General features: G+C 40.4%; 1 protein-coding gene across 4 annotated transcripts in view; it reads right to left on the minus strand.

Annotated features, from left to right (window-relative positions):
* Positions 1 to 15,040, minus strand: part of MTHFD1L (methylenetetrahydrofolate dehydrogenase (NADP+ dependent) 1 like) — a 158,688-nt gene that overhangs the window by 68,079 nt on the left and 75,569 nt on the right. The gene's annotated exons all lie outside the window — the stretch shown is intronic.

The raw sequence follows: 15,040 nt of genomic DNA on the forward strand, positions 1-15,040 counted from the left end.
ATTGGTTGAAAATCTGTCGATGTAACTGTTTCCCATCCGAACACACTGAACAGATGGGCTCAAAGTGTGCCTTCAAAAGGTGTGAAGGGACTTTCAGCAAGGCAAGCCAGGCTGGCAAAGCAGCTGCCTCCAGAGGGTCCTGAGCTGCCTTATTCCTAGGGGTGTGTGTGTGTACATATATATGTATGTATGTTTGTGTATGTGTGTGTATATATATGTGTGTGTGTGTGTGTGTGTGTACATACAGAGAGAGAGAGAGAGAGAGAGAGAAAGACAGACCAAGGCTGGTAACGTGTATGCATAACACCAACCAGCTTGTACAAATTTACTTGTCACTCTCTCTCTCTCGCCAGCAGTTTTGACACTGATTCTCAGATGGAGCTTGCAAGCAGCCGATATAATACCGGGGGGGTTGGAAATCTTTGGTGGGGGGGTGTCAAGGAAGAGGAGTGGGAGGTGCAACTTTCAGACAGGCCCTGCTGTTGTGGGAGGAAGTAGCCTTCTGCTGGCAGCTGATGTGCTTTAGGAAGTCCCAGCCTTTGCATGCTTGTTTTCCCACACCAGCCCTTCCCCATCCCTTCGTTTTAGCACAGGCTGAAACAAACGCCTGCGTGGGGCTGCTCTGACAGAGGAAATGGCAAGTAGGGCTGGGGGAGAAAGCAAAGACAAGCCAGCAAGGAGATGGGGGAAAGAGAGCAGAAATCTCCTGCAACAGTAACCCGGCAAGTGTCCTTATTAGCATTCTCCAAAATTATTGTAATGAGTATATTATCTCTTTCTGAACAGTCCTGAGAAAAACAGATGTTTCAACCATGGAACCCCCCTGCCCTCTTCTCCCCCCCCCCCCCCCCCAAAAAAAAAAAAAAAGTTTACCCAAACACAGTATTTCATAAGAACAAAGCTATTGTCAGCGTAAGTCATATTAGAAGCAGAGCCAACAATCACATGTCTAATTCCAGTACCCCTCATTCTTCTTCTCTGCTCTTTTATGTGGCACAGCATGATTAATGAGAACTCCGAGTCAGGAATATATAACATGATCAATCTTTAATATAAACAACAGATAAACTACCAAGTACTTGAGAGGGTGGGAAAATAATGTCTCTTATGGAGATGGCCAGCATGTAAACACAGCAGTCTCCTCACTGGTTTCCAAACAAAGTTTCCAGGGAATTAATCCTTTCTACTCCAAGCCTTTTAAAGGGTCAGTTTTTCTTAAGAGTTGGGATGCCCCTTTCTGTAATTTCCAATGAGAGGAAAGCAGAGATTTCAGCCTTCCAGGGAGCACAGGAACAGTTCACATAGCACTTCACAGCTCTCAGGAAGGTGCTAGACTTCCTTTATGCGGAGAGAACAAACTAAGAAGCCAGAGCAAACACCCAGGAAAGCTGTGCAGGGGGCACTGACCTGTTTAGCTATGCATATTCTTCTTCTTATTCTCTGTAATGCTTTCACTTGACATGGAGGGGAAACACTAATGTGCCTAAACTTGACATACACAAATAATCCGAATCCTATACCGACATCTGAAAAGATGAATGTGAGCCCTACAGCACACAGAGAGATTGGGATTTCACATTTTAAAGTGGAGGAAACAGAGAGAGGAAACGTCAGAGCTTTCTCCCATGTGAGGAAGGAAACAGGATGTAGTATAAAAGCTGCCTGGATGAAAGTTACCATCTCCATTTTATTTCCTCTGAGGACCAGTGGGAAGATAGAGCAATATGCCAAACTACTGTATTTTAAAATCTCTGTGCCGAAACACTTAATACAATTGCTTTCAGATTGTTTCCTGCTTCCAAATTAGAGTGCCAGTGAAAAACAGATCATGGATAGGAAGGTTCAAGCTAATCTGCATTTAGAGATTATGAGATAAAACAGTTAATCACTTTAAATGAAATCGCAGAAATTGCAAGTATATATATTCATGTATGCAACAGTTACCACTTTTAGTATATGATATATCAACATAATGTAATTACTGATTACAGGTCAGCTGAGGAAGGTATCAGGAACAAACCTCTACCGAGGCAGAAGGGTACAACGTGGCCAGCTTCTCAACGTACACCAAGCAACTAAGATTGCAGCGGCCTCAGCACCTGCAGTGGTCGAGACTGGGTTTTGAGAAGCCCTGACAGCCTAACCCCACTACTCAGCCTCTGCTCCCTTCCCCAGCAGCCCCTTTACCCCATCCCCCTCAAAGCAGTAACTTCTGAGCGCCACGAGTCCCTGCTAAGCGGGCTAGCTGCCCTGCAAACAGGGAGGAGGTGCGTTATAGACACGATGAAGCCAGCACGATGTTAACTGCTTGCTTTGATGCCTCCTCCCAGCCCTGCCAAATATAATATTTCAAAAGAAAGTAAAGAGTTAAACGACTTACCTTCAGCGAGCTCACGGAAAAATATGCATGTATTTGTGCTTCGTTGCTAGCCTGAAAATGCAATCCCATGGCAACACACGCCAACCTAAACGAGGACCACTACAGTCCCACGCCCGGCTTTGAATTCCCATTCCCTTTCTTGCACTGGCAAAACTGGACAATGACCTATACAGGAACTAAAAGATTATTTTCCAGGCATAATTTTCAGCCAGTATGGCACTCTGAGCTGGCTCACTGCATAGTCATATAAAGTGCAAAACGTAATTCTACAAATACTTTGTTATTTAAATTTTACGCTTCAATTTTATGACCTAGAGCATCATAGGAAGCTTTAGAATGCTGATTAAATATTAAAATTATACGCATTGGTACTGTGCTATTACATAATTTTTAATAATGTCCCAAGGTCCTCTAGCAATTAATATAAACACATATATCAAAAGTAAACCAAATCAAATTGCTCCAACAAGTTCAAGCAATTTCTTCTCATAACAGATACCACCTGAGAGTGACCTAAAGCCAGGCTCATTCTAATACATCAGGTTTAAGCAGGGAACCTTCCTTCAAACTAACAGCAGGCAAAACACATTGAATTACTATAGGGCCTTCAACAAGTCACGTATATGACGTTTACTTCACTCAGTTCAGCTACCAAAATAACCAATAAACCACAGGTTTAGTTCAGAGTAAGAAACTAAAATGTCCAGGTTAGGTACAAAAAGGGGAGTAAAAGCTCATAAGGCATGTGGAATTAAGCAGAGATGATGAGAAGTCTGCTAGGCTGTATAAAGTCAGAGAAAGAATTTCCTTTCTGGACAACAGACACCACTCACTGAAGTCTCTAATTCCACTTTCAGGTTCAGGCAAACGAACAAATCACTGTGATGGTTTTGTTTCTTCTTTATAATTACCGTAACCTCTTCGTCATGGAATTACTGCCCTGCCAAGCACATCTGGGAATATTTTATCATCTGTGTATCACAATAGCTTAAATAGTCACTGTCATGGTTTAAGCAGCTAATCAGATTTCATAGTCATGCTTAATAAAAAATGTAATTTTTCTCCACCTAGAAATACATCTATCATGCTATAACTGCATAAAATGGTTCCACATTAGCCTCACATTTACATACTGTTTAATTCCTTCACATAAAGTGGTTTTTTTTTTTTTTAAGACAATTCACGCACAATATAATTTTATGTAAACTGAGGCTAACCGGTAGTGAAACTAGCTTCTTCTCAGTCAGCATTTTCTATCAGCAAATCAATGTCAAAATAAAACGTTCGTACTGTAAAGGGCCAAGTCAGAAGCAAACACACAAGGTGAAGCTTTAGGACAAGAGTTGTGAGCCTGGATTCCTGAACAATGTAAAAGGAAATGGAAACTCTGAGCTGCTTGCTGCCATTTACTCCCCCCATGTAAACATATCTGTTCTGGTGCAGCTGTCTACTGGCAAACTCAGGAAAAGAAGAGTTCAAAGTCACAGAAGCACATGAACTGTGAACCTGGAGCTCGAGGCATACTAGCTGTAAAGTATTGATATGTTCCTGTTTAAGTGAAAAATATAAAGGTGCACAACTGCCAAGATAAACTAGGATGATCAGTGAGTTATCTAACAGGATATCATATTTTTGTTAGTATAGCTAGGGATGAATAAACCAGATGTTTGTCCATTCTGACTCTGGCAATTTATCTGATATGAACTTCCATTATTATGACTGATCTTGGAACATACTAGACATTTTTTTCTTTTTTCCTTCTTTTTTTTTTGTTTTAAATGGAGGGAGTTTTCCTGTTCGTTTTACTTCTGACGCATTCTCAGACAGTATGCAACACTGAAGCACTTGCTGCTACCGCCACTGGCTGCACAGTTCAATACAGCCTTGAGGCTAGAAAATAACATGTGCATATATTAAGGCTGAACATTTTTCATGCCATGAAGAAAACAGTTTGTATTTGCTATCAAAGTTTTAAGTTGTTGTGACAGCCCATGTTTCCGTGAGGCCTAGAAGCACGAGAATAGCAAAAATATTTGCCACTTAGTTTGGCAGAACCTAATCTCTTTCAAGATAACAAGTATTTTTCATCCGTTACTACAAAAAGATGCCATGGCTGTCTATACCCTGCAGAGGTAAGGGCACTGGAGATTTTTCAGTGTTGACCACCAATCCAGACTTTTGATTGAACCAGCAGATCTGGGAGTTTGAGCTTCTTAAGCCAAAAGCACCATACTTTTAACAAGCTGTTAATGAGTTTGTTCTGCAAGAATTCCCGGCTAAAATAAATTTTGTTCTCAAAAAGCAGATTATATGACAAGCAAGTTATGTTCAGTCTTAGATTACTGTTCACGCAAGACCCTTGTTGTGTGGAAGCCTCTACAAATGCACACAGACAGCAGCCCACCTGCAACAGCCACAAGGAGACACACTACAAATGCTGGATTTCTGGTTCCATAGACTTAACCCCCAAGACTCAACACTCAAGCTCTAGCTGTCAAGACCTTTTCTGATAAAATTTTATTTGGAAAAAACACCTCCTGGAAATTTTCAACTGCTCCACTCAATGCCATGTATCAGCTGAAAACCAAGATTTACATCGAAGCATTCTGCCCTCACACCTCAATGCCAGGAGCAGTTCAGTTCCCGCTGCCTTCCTCTGGAGGGGAGGCTTTCTTCCAGCTAAGCTCCAGTTCCCTTGGGACCCTCTAACAAACTATTTCAATCTGTGGTCAGAAACTTTTTCTCCAAAAAGTTGAATTTCACCATTTAAATGCAAAACACTTAAATCAGAAACCAAAGGTTATATCCTAACCCCTGGCAGTTACTCACTTTAAATACCAAGTGCTGTTAATAGCCAGTATTCTCCAAGAGTAGCCCATACATTAAACAAAGGAATAGGCCGCGATGTTTCATACAGATTACTCCCAGTATATAGACAAAAAGAGAGAAGAAAGTTTAATTTATTTACTACAAGCTAAATAGCTGAAGATAACCCTTAAATCTTGATTCTCTCACAATCAGGAATACAATCCTCCTCTGCGAGCTGTACGAGCCAGCTTCTATGTATATGCTGATATGTTGGATTTGATATTCAAGAAAAAAAAAAAAAAAAAGGGCTGAAAAATCCAGGGGCTGGCAGGCACGGCGCTGCGTGACAGAGAGGGAGCTCTGCTCATCTTCACAGCGCCGCTTGCCTCTCCCTCCGGAAAACAGGCACAAGCGCAGCTGCAGCCATTCCTCTCTAGAGAGCCCCGCTTTAGGGCACGGTTACCCTGCGTGTTGAAAGGGGGGAGTCTCGTTCCCGCCTCATTCCTGCACCTTTCTCCCCCGCCCCCCTCCTCTTTCCCATCCCCAAGAAGTTTTTCACACTCATCTCACTGCAAGAGAAACTGATCTAATTTGCGAGGCCAGCAGACAAACAAACAGAAAAACACAGAACAAAAACTTTTTTTTTTTCCCCCTGGATGAGACTTGAATGAGCTCCTCTGTGACCAGACAAGTGTCTGAGCACGGTTAAAGCAAGCCCCAAAAGTACACAAGCAGGAGCGGAGGGGGAACAAATGCCACTCTGACAGTGACAAATTGTTAACTCACCCCTAGCCGCCTTGTCAAACCATACTCTGATACTTTGAATGTAAAATTTGATGCCTTCTCGCAGCTCACCAGCAACGGGCTCATTATTCAGATTTATTACTAGAGATAAAAAAAAAAAAATTAGGACATCTTATGAGCCACAAACAACTCATTCTAAAAGACATAAAGTGAACTGTACGTGGCTTCCTGAGCTACACCTTTCTCTGAAACCCTCTACTAAGCTGGGTGGGTTTTACAACTACTTTTTCTTAATTCCTTTGTCCGTGTAAGGAGCCATTACTCACAGACTAAGTGTCGGTCTCTGACGTGAATTGTAACGCATAGCTGAATACACTCACCAAATATAAACAGTTCCCTCTCTCTAAGCTCTTTCGGTTGTAATCGTTTTGGAAGTTGCACTGGTAACTAGAAAAATTCAAACAAAAGAACTGCGAATCATTTTAGCTTGCATGCCTTTACCATTCATAGCACGTTTCTTTTGAGGTAACAAGAGTACCCTTTTGCTCATAAGATAGATGACCGTGCCTTTAACATGGAGCTCACTTAATGGCACAGGAATAAAGCAATTACATTGTCTCGCACTTAAGAGACCATCACGGCCTTTGGCAAAGAATTATTACCCTTCTGGTAATTAAAAAATTAAAATCTCTCCACTTTCTATTTGGAATTGCATAGAAGGAATAATTAACAGCAGGATTGATGGATCTTCATTTAAGGTTGTTCTTTTACAACTCCTGAACTGTAAGGAGTATGTTAACTTATAGCACCTGCAGTGTTATCTTGGTTGCTTAAAATAAATCTCATTATAGCTAGATCGTGTTTATCTCTAAGCATCTCACTCCCAGACATTCATTTACTTTTGCTGGTAAAGATACAGTTGGCTGAAACTCCAGCCACAAATACACCTTTCATCAAACTGAAGTGGCTCTCTAGGGAGCGCTCGGATCTTGGCCCCTCCTACTCCCCTAGAAAGAGCTTGGGAAAACAGATTTGGAACATGCTTCAAAAAGTCAAATTACAAGCACTTGTAAAACACCAACTTCAAGAGCTGGGCAGAAAGCCTGATGATCTTTGCCCTGGAAACGCCCTACCTATTTCAAATGGCATGAACTAACATCGCTCTTAGCACTGATATTGCACTGGTTTAAAAAAGGAGAGAGAGGAAGAAAAGGAGCTTATTCTTGACACAGAGTGCAGCTTCAGCAAATGTCTTGGAAGATGACATACTTTCAAAACAGGAACAGAAAAACAGTCAGGTGATGAGTAATGGAAAAGGTAGCCAACGCTGAATACTTATTTTTCTGCAACTGTACAAGGTGCCCTTGGAGACTATCACGACTCAGGGAGACAAAATCCAAGAGTCAATTGACTACTATTCCGCTGGGCTGCATGTGCTCATGCACTTCTGCATGCATTCAAACGAGCACGGATACACAAGGAGGTCAGGCCAGCAAATCACCTTGCCAGCCATACGCGCTCCTCACTCTGATCATAAAACACAAGTGCCTTCACATGTACGGCGGGGGGCGCGATCTCTGCTGAGACTACAGGAGATGTCACACAACAAAGAGCGCCGCCCCGGGATGATCAATGCGCCTGTCACCGGGTGCAATCACCCCAGGCATGCCGGGCACTGCACCATCAATCACTTCAGTGTAAACCTACCCCACACTGCACGTAACTATTCGCCTTGGGCTGCTGCCTGGCTAAAACTTCTCTGGTCCTCCAGACTCCTTATTAAGGCACACGGTTTGAAAAGCATTCCCCACTCTGCCCTTCTAAAATCCTGCGGAGTGCCTGCTTCTTAGGCAGATGATAACGGTTTCACCCGTGACTTAAGCACTGTCTTTTCAGCCTACACATTCAGTGAATCCTCCTCCTAGGAGGAGGGACAGCTTCTGTTTCATTTTCATTCTGCTTAATTTTTGCTGGGACAGAATTTCTTCCCTTCATGATTGGCCCGGGAGAGGATAACAACAACAGGATTGTTGACAAAACTACTAAGCCATGTTTTAGAAATTCATGGAAAAGGGCATCTCCTGGTATGCATCTACAGGGGGAATAACACTCCATGGCACTAGTGGTTTGTCTTGGTGAAAAAACAGCCCGGTGAAACGTCTGACGCAAGGTCTATAAATTACTCTACACCACTACATTGAGAGCTGTTTGCTGCTGGAAGCCTACAAAGAGCACAAGGCGCGTTCCAAATACATGCAGAATTTAAGACATCAACGAACAGAATGACTTTCCAAATGTGCTCAAGAATAAAACACGCCAGATATTGTCAGTAGTGTTCTAGGAGATGAGAAAAAATGCCCAGAAGCTAGAATATGCAGCCTACAATAAAGAATAGCAGATAAGGGTAAAAGAACTAGTAATGCAAACCCACAATGCTGCAAAAGTTCTGTAAAATATCCACATGCACGAGAAATGTATCGGGGCAATTTTGAAAATTTTGGAAGCTTTCAGAGGTAAACCCTGCTACACATCACGCAGGTAGGCATTAGCTTGGTTTTAATCCTCTAAATTTTTCTGATAAATGGCACAAAAATCAGTATTTGATCCTCTATTTAAAATAAAACATTGATGGCTTGTGTCAAATTTGCTAAAAAGTATTTACTATTTTTTCCAGAATTTTTGAAGGAGGAAAAAGGACTCAGCTGCTTAAAATCACCGTGGAAAGTAACTATCTGCTGAGCCATGTGTGTGTACATACGTATAATCTGTCTTACAGAACGCACCACAAACTGAGGAGAGTAAAAGTGCTAAGGTCACGCACCACCAAATCCCACATGGAGAATGATTTTGCTACATGGATTTCCCAAATAAGAACAAAAAATAAACAAAAAAATCAAAGCAATCCCTAAATCTACTAGCTTACAAGCCAAATCCTTCCAATTGCTCACGGCTAAGCCATTTGTTTAATGCCTAATGTGAATTTCTCCACTTAAGACAACCACAATTCATGCAATCAACTCAACAGCAGTCCCTTTGCAAACTACCCATTACCATTTCTGAAATATTTGCACATTATTAGCAGATCCTCCCTTAGTCAGCATTATAATTTATTAATATATTTATTTTTTTCCACTTCCTTTTCATAACTGCACATCATTCTGCCATCCCAGCTGCTCTTTTGCTCTTTGCCCACCCCAGCACTTTTGCGCTCTTTCACTACTTATCCGACAAAGGGCCCCAAACTGCACGCTGAATTCCAAGTGCGCTGCAGTAAAAGCTGAACCTGCAGCCCATGATTTATGAAGCTGTTATTCAGCCTCGAGGGAGCTCTGTCTGAGCTGCAGTAGATGGAGGCAGCAGACGGATGCAGCGTCCTCCTGCATGTAAAGCATCTGCTCTGTCCCTGAGCTTTACTCCCAGTAAGAGCTTGCAATCGGGGCTAAGCTGAAGATACATTATGAGCATGTGCCTTATTACCGCAGGAAGCGAAGTTGAAGAGTTTGTCAGGTTCAATAAAGCTGTCAGCATGGCAAATCAGGTATAAAAGAATCGAAAGAAAGACGCACCATATACAGACAGATAAGTCCACCCAAAGTTTAAAAGCAGCTGTAATCCACATTTTCTCTTACTTTATTTGAATCTATCTTCTCTATCTGACCAGATTAATTAAACAGCAGTTATTAAAACTGAAAAACGAAATATCATAATGACATAACGACAAAGCTGGAGCAGCAAACTGACCCTTATATACCATTTAGAACATTAATCTTTTTTTAAAAAAATATATTATTTTAGATAATCAGAGAACAGTTTCTTAACACTTTCAAATACCATCAACATCTGACCTTCAAAAGCATACACAAATTTACACAGTTTGGCTATCCACCAAAGCTCTTCCCATTAACAGATCATGCTAGCCATATATAACCTAGTATTATCTGCAGTTTAATTAACATCCTCAGAAATGGTTTAGAAATAAATTTATGTCCCTACTAGTGAATTCTTGGTATTTTTATTTAAGCTATTCCTACCAGGTCACTAGATCAGACATGTAAGTAAATCTAACTTCCATTTTCAACAAAGAGAAGTAATTGTTTTCTGTTAAAATGTTTCAGAAGTTCCTAGCATAGAACAGCAAATATGGTTTGTTGCTGTTCAGAAATCAAACCCCAAAAATTTGAAGTCAGCATGCTTTCTGAGTAGACACAATATCATCTTTTTTAATATATATATCATGTTTTCAAATTCACGAGGAAAAACGAAATACCTCCAAATAAAATCTTAGGAATGCTCTGAGTATGTATTTCTCTTCAGGGACTATACGAAGAAATACCTTAACCTTTTTTCCCAAATCTTGACGCTATTTCATCAAGGCTGGCGAAGAGGACCAGGTGGATTTCCGAGGTCTGATCCCAAAGGGGACAATGTGGCTTTGAAATATTCTGTCAGCTTCCTTCTGATTATACACACACAATTGATTCTTGAAATGCCTATTAACTGAACTTGCAATGTGTATGTGTGTATGGAATACCATTAGAAAACAGAAAATTAATTCTCTTAATATAAAATTGTGCTAGATTATGTTAAAACTCTGCCAATTATAACTGCAATCATCAAGGGTAGAAAGAGATACATCTATGCCTTCTCCAGGTTTTATATTCCTATCAGCCTTTGCTGAGTCTTGAAGATTAAGCCAATGCTTTGCAAAATACAGACATATAAAGAAACACTTCCCCTCCCTTCATGCTTGCACATTACTAACAATCTTAATTATAAAAGCTTTGAGAAAACAAATCTCTCTTGCCTACAGATTCAGGACATTCATTGCCTCAAGAAATAGAGAGCAAAAGAAGGTTCCTCTAATATGATGGAAATATCTAAGTAAATCTAATTCTTACGCAAGTAGCCCAAAAAAAGAGCGTTTGATTTCAGTATCAAAAAATTAGCCATTAAAATAAAATAAAAAAATTGAATAACCACCTTTCATTTTTGAATGACATTTAAAATAAAGCATCCACTAAAATTAAAATCCAGCCTTAGCAATGGGACTTGAACTCTTTATGTATACTATGCCCTGCTGACCCTTGCTAAACGGTGTAAAGTCAATATGAAGTACTCACAAATGGAGAGAGAACGATGAGTTTTCTGCCAAACAACCCTAAGCAAAACTAACGCTGTTAGCTAGAGAGCCTGCTTTTATTTTCTTTGCCAAGTGACGAATTAAGAGAAATTCCTAGCATATATGATGTTTTACTGTTTGTGTTTTTTCTTTTTAACCTCTGGGCTTTTTTTCTCTCTCTCAAATAAAACAATACAACCAGCAGGTAACAAAAAAAAAAAAAGAAAAGAAAAGAATTGCTTATTTGCTGCTAAAGAGTTAAAGTTTTAAAACTAGCTAAGATTGCTATGATCAACAGGACAGAAGTTGCAACATCATCAATTTCTATTCAGTAGAACGGTATTTTATTTATTAGAAGCTGGGCAGCGACTCTTCTTTCTGAATGAATGGCAGACCCTTCCCATTTATTTTTACCTCTCGATAACTGTCCTGGGACCAAGAATAATGGATAGGCCTCACCAGTTGCACAATCCATACTTTTAATTTATGAATGTCATTGATAGAGGAAGGAGTTGTGTTAAGCTCTAACATGCTGCAGAAGAGGTCAGCACACGCAGCATTAAAATACCATGTCAGCTTGTCAGTAAATTCCTGATGCATGTTTAAGTATAGGCAGCTGCTGCGGCCCTACAAGTGATACAGCCCTGATAGCTCCAAGTTCCTAATATTGCAGTGTTTAGCACCTCTCCTTAAGCTAGGGTGAGACAGTTTTTGCCCCGAGAAAGCTTATAACCCAAATAAATTTTAAGTCAAACTGAGTGGGATCGCACACGCAGGCAGGGACGCTGAAATTACTTGCCTAAGGCCACAGAGCAAGTCACAGATGGAGTCGGTAACATGACCTACATCTCCTGATGCGCAGTACAGTGCCTCAGCCATGAGGCCAGTAGTTCTCAATCAGTGAGCAAGGAAGCATGGTGACAGGCTGGGCAGCTCTCTTTCCTCACCTTTTGCTGGGCAAGAAAGAGGACCCAAAGGCAGGTCTTCTCAAGGTCCTTTCCCCTCACTTACTCCACCATCCTGCTCTAGGCAGGATGCTCTAGCCAGCTCCAGTGCCCAGACAGCCAGGAGGACTACTTACACCATCATCATATACCAAATCCCCAGCCCGTACGATCCCAATCCAAGTACGGCTTCACTGCAGCTCCCTTCTACTCGCAAGAGCCGTAAGAAGAAAATCAAGCATGACTCTCACTGAGGCACACATGGCCAATTCTCTGCTTACTTCTAGCACACCCAGCTCATTTACGGTGTGATACTTTATTCAGGACCTTACTTACATATAGGCATGCTATTTCATACCTCTTACTCAGAAGAAACCATTTCATCCCTTTGCCAGCGAGGTACAGAACAGGATTCATCACCTCAGTAAAGCTTCAAAAGGCTTTGAGAATTACCATGCTGGGCCACGCTGTCTCTTCATTATTCTATTACAGGTCATCCTTACTTTTTAAAATGCTTTCCTCATACTGAATCACCTCACCCATGAACTCAAACTCCTCTAAATGTAGTGTCTAATTAAAAAACGCCTGGTCTCTCACAAAACATTTGGCCTGAGAACAGCAATAACTACAGGTCATTAGGAGGAAAAGCAGTCAAATATATAGTTCTGTTACCCTGCAGGATGGACTTTTTGAGGAGAGGATACACAATCATCAATAACATGAGCACTAAAAGAAAGGAAAATAAAGAAAGACTTGCTACACTGAAGAATTAATCTTAGAGCCTGCAAAGGAAATTAAAACAAATAGCAAAGGCTCTTTGGCCACAAAAATGAAAAAGTAGTAAATAAAGTAAGGCTACCATACGTGAAAGATGAGAGTTTGGATTTTTGAATTTAATCTTAATTCCAAGAGCTGAATGCATTGCACTTAACAGTTAGGAGTAAATCAACAATTCCAAAATCCTGGAAGGAAAAAAAAAAAGCCATAAATCCTGTATCAGCATTTTGAATAAAGTTCATTTGGCTTGGTGCCTTATAACTGAAAACTATCAAACTTGTATTTAAGTAATTTTAAAAGGGGGGAGAATCTGAGGGACAATGGGCCTACCTGTTTTAAAATATATTTTGAAGGAGGAAAAAAGAAAACCCCCTAAAATTTGTAGATAGGTAAGAACTATAACCTTTGTTTACCAGAGGCAGACTAGGCCAGATACAAACCATTCCTCAGTAAGGAAAACGGGATGAGATCTCATCAGTTTGGCCTTCAGGAAAAAATCTGCTGCAATGATATACAGAAATGTATCAGTGAGGCTAGAAAAAAAGATGATTAAATGGTAAAGAGAGAGAACAAGCAGCAATGACACAAGCATTATGGGACTGGAGAGAGGATCTGCCTGAGGGCCTTTCTTATTTACTATTTTCTTAATGACCACTGCACAGAGAAACTGAAAAACACTTATGGAGTTTGTTGGTGATGCCCAAGTTTGAAAGCATCATCAGTGTGAAGAACTAGGATATCACATAAGAAAAAAGCTGTGGTCTTCAGGAAGAAATTAAGAGAGTTTGGATTAAAGTTATTAGCAGATGGCCAATGCCACAGGTGAATAATTACAAGAATCTGACCTACAGTTTGGGAGCTTCATACTTGCAAACATCACTGAAGAGTGGGAGCAGTAAGACAATCACAGAATGACTGTAAGAAAATGGAGAGAAAAGATTATTGTTCTGAGGATAAACACCAGCACGGTAAGAATGACTTTGAAAAGACCTGTGCATAGCTGGGCCACCTATGTTGAAGAAAGCGCATACTGTAACAGGCAGAGTGGGGAAAAAAAAGCAGCCAGGTTGTTTTATAGGAATAGCAAGTCTAGCACAGAAAAAGGTTTAAAAAGCTGTGCTTGTTTAGTTAGACAGTACAAAAATAATCATCAGAGAAAGATTAAGCTGGATCACCATATTACAGAACAAGCGCATGTGAATTCAAATTGGCCATGGAAACTAAGCTAGCCTACCAGCAGTAGCAGCAAGAGTTAAAAGTCCTGCCTAGTTTAAAATTGGATCTCAGTCAGATTATGAGAAGCAGATCATCTGATATGCTTGTTAGAGAAAGCAGAGAACTCAGCTAAACGACTGATGATTTATAATCACATGTTCTTTTATGCCTGTGAATTGCCCCTCATCATACTGGATATCAACGACAGATTTGGGAAAGTACATTTACATATACTTTTGCTTATTGACAGAATGCCAAGTAAATATCTAACACTTTCGTAGATTTATTTTCTCTTTAAGAGGGAAGAATTTGAAATCTCACTAAAAGATGCAGTCAGCAGTTTGGGAGCTTTTCTCTTCAAAAAAACATTGCAAGCCAAAGCTCTCCTTATCGGGCAAAGCACCTCTTTCATATGTTTAAGGGCAACTGACAGTGTAACACTAATGACAAGTGTAATATCAATTAGACATCATTCAACAGTTCATGATCGATACCAGCTTTCATTTTTGAGTTTAGCTTTGCATACTTTGCAAGTTCCCAAACTAATTCAGCTCTGAAATACATCAGTAACACATGGTGCCAAGGTCAACGGTCCTAGCACACAAAAACATTCAGGACTTTTCTCTGCTATCCACTCTTCCCCCCAAAAAGTTTGGTTTTGCAAAGTATCCTGAAGATAAAAACTGTCAGAAGAAAAAGCTCTGCAGGGGAAATTTGGTTCATTAGAACGTTCTCATGAACTCTGAACACACTGCAGTAAAAGGAAAGGTATGATTCTTATTCTGTATAAAAATTGATAAATTATTTCAAGATAGTTGTCAACTTTTCCTGCAGTAAATGCTCACTTACATCACCTGTGTCACCTGACTTTCAATGAAAGCAATCTGATAAGCAAGAGATGCGTGATTTGCACCCAGCTTCCTAGTGACAAGGCAATAATTAAGCTCAGTTTTCAGGAATCTTGACTTTCTGTCAGTGAAGGAAAATGTGTTACATGACATCCAGTCTCTGAAAACTTTCCAGTTTTCCTGCTAACAAAATTTTCTAAGATTT

The sequence above is a fragment of the Struthio camelus genome, chromosome 3 (genome assembly GCF_040807025.1).
Source record: "Struthio camelus isolate bStrCam1 chromosome 3, bStrCam1.hap1, whole genome shotgun sequence".
NCBI lineage: Eukaryota > Metazoa > Chordata > Aves > Struthioniformes > Struthionidae > Struthio > Struthio camelus.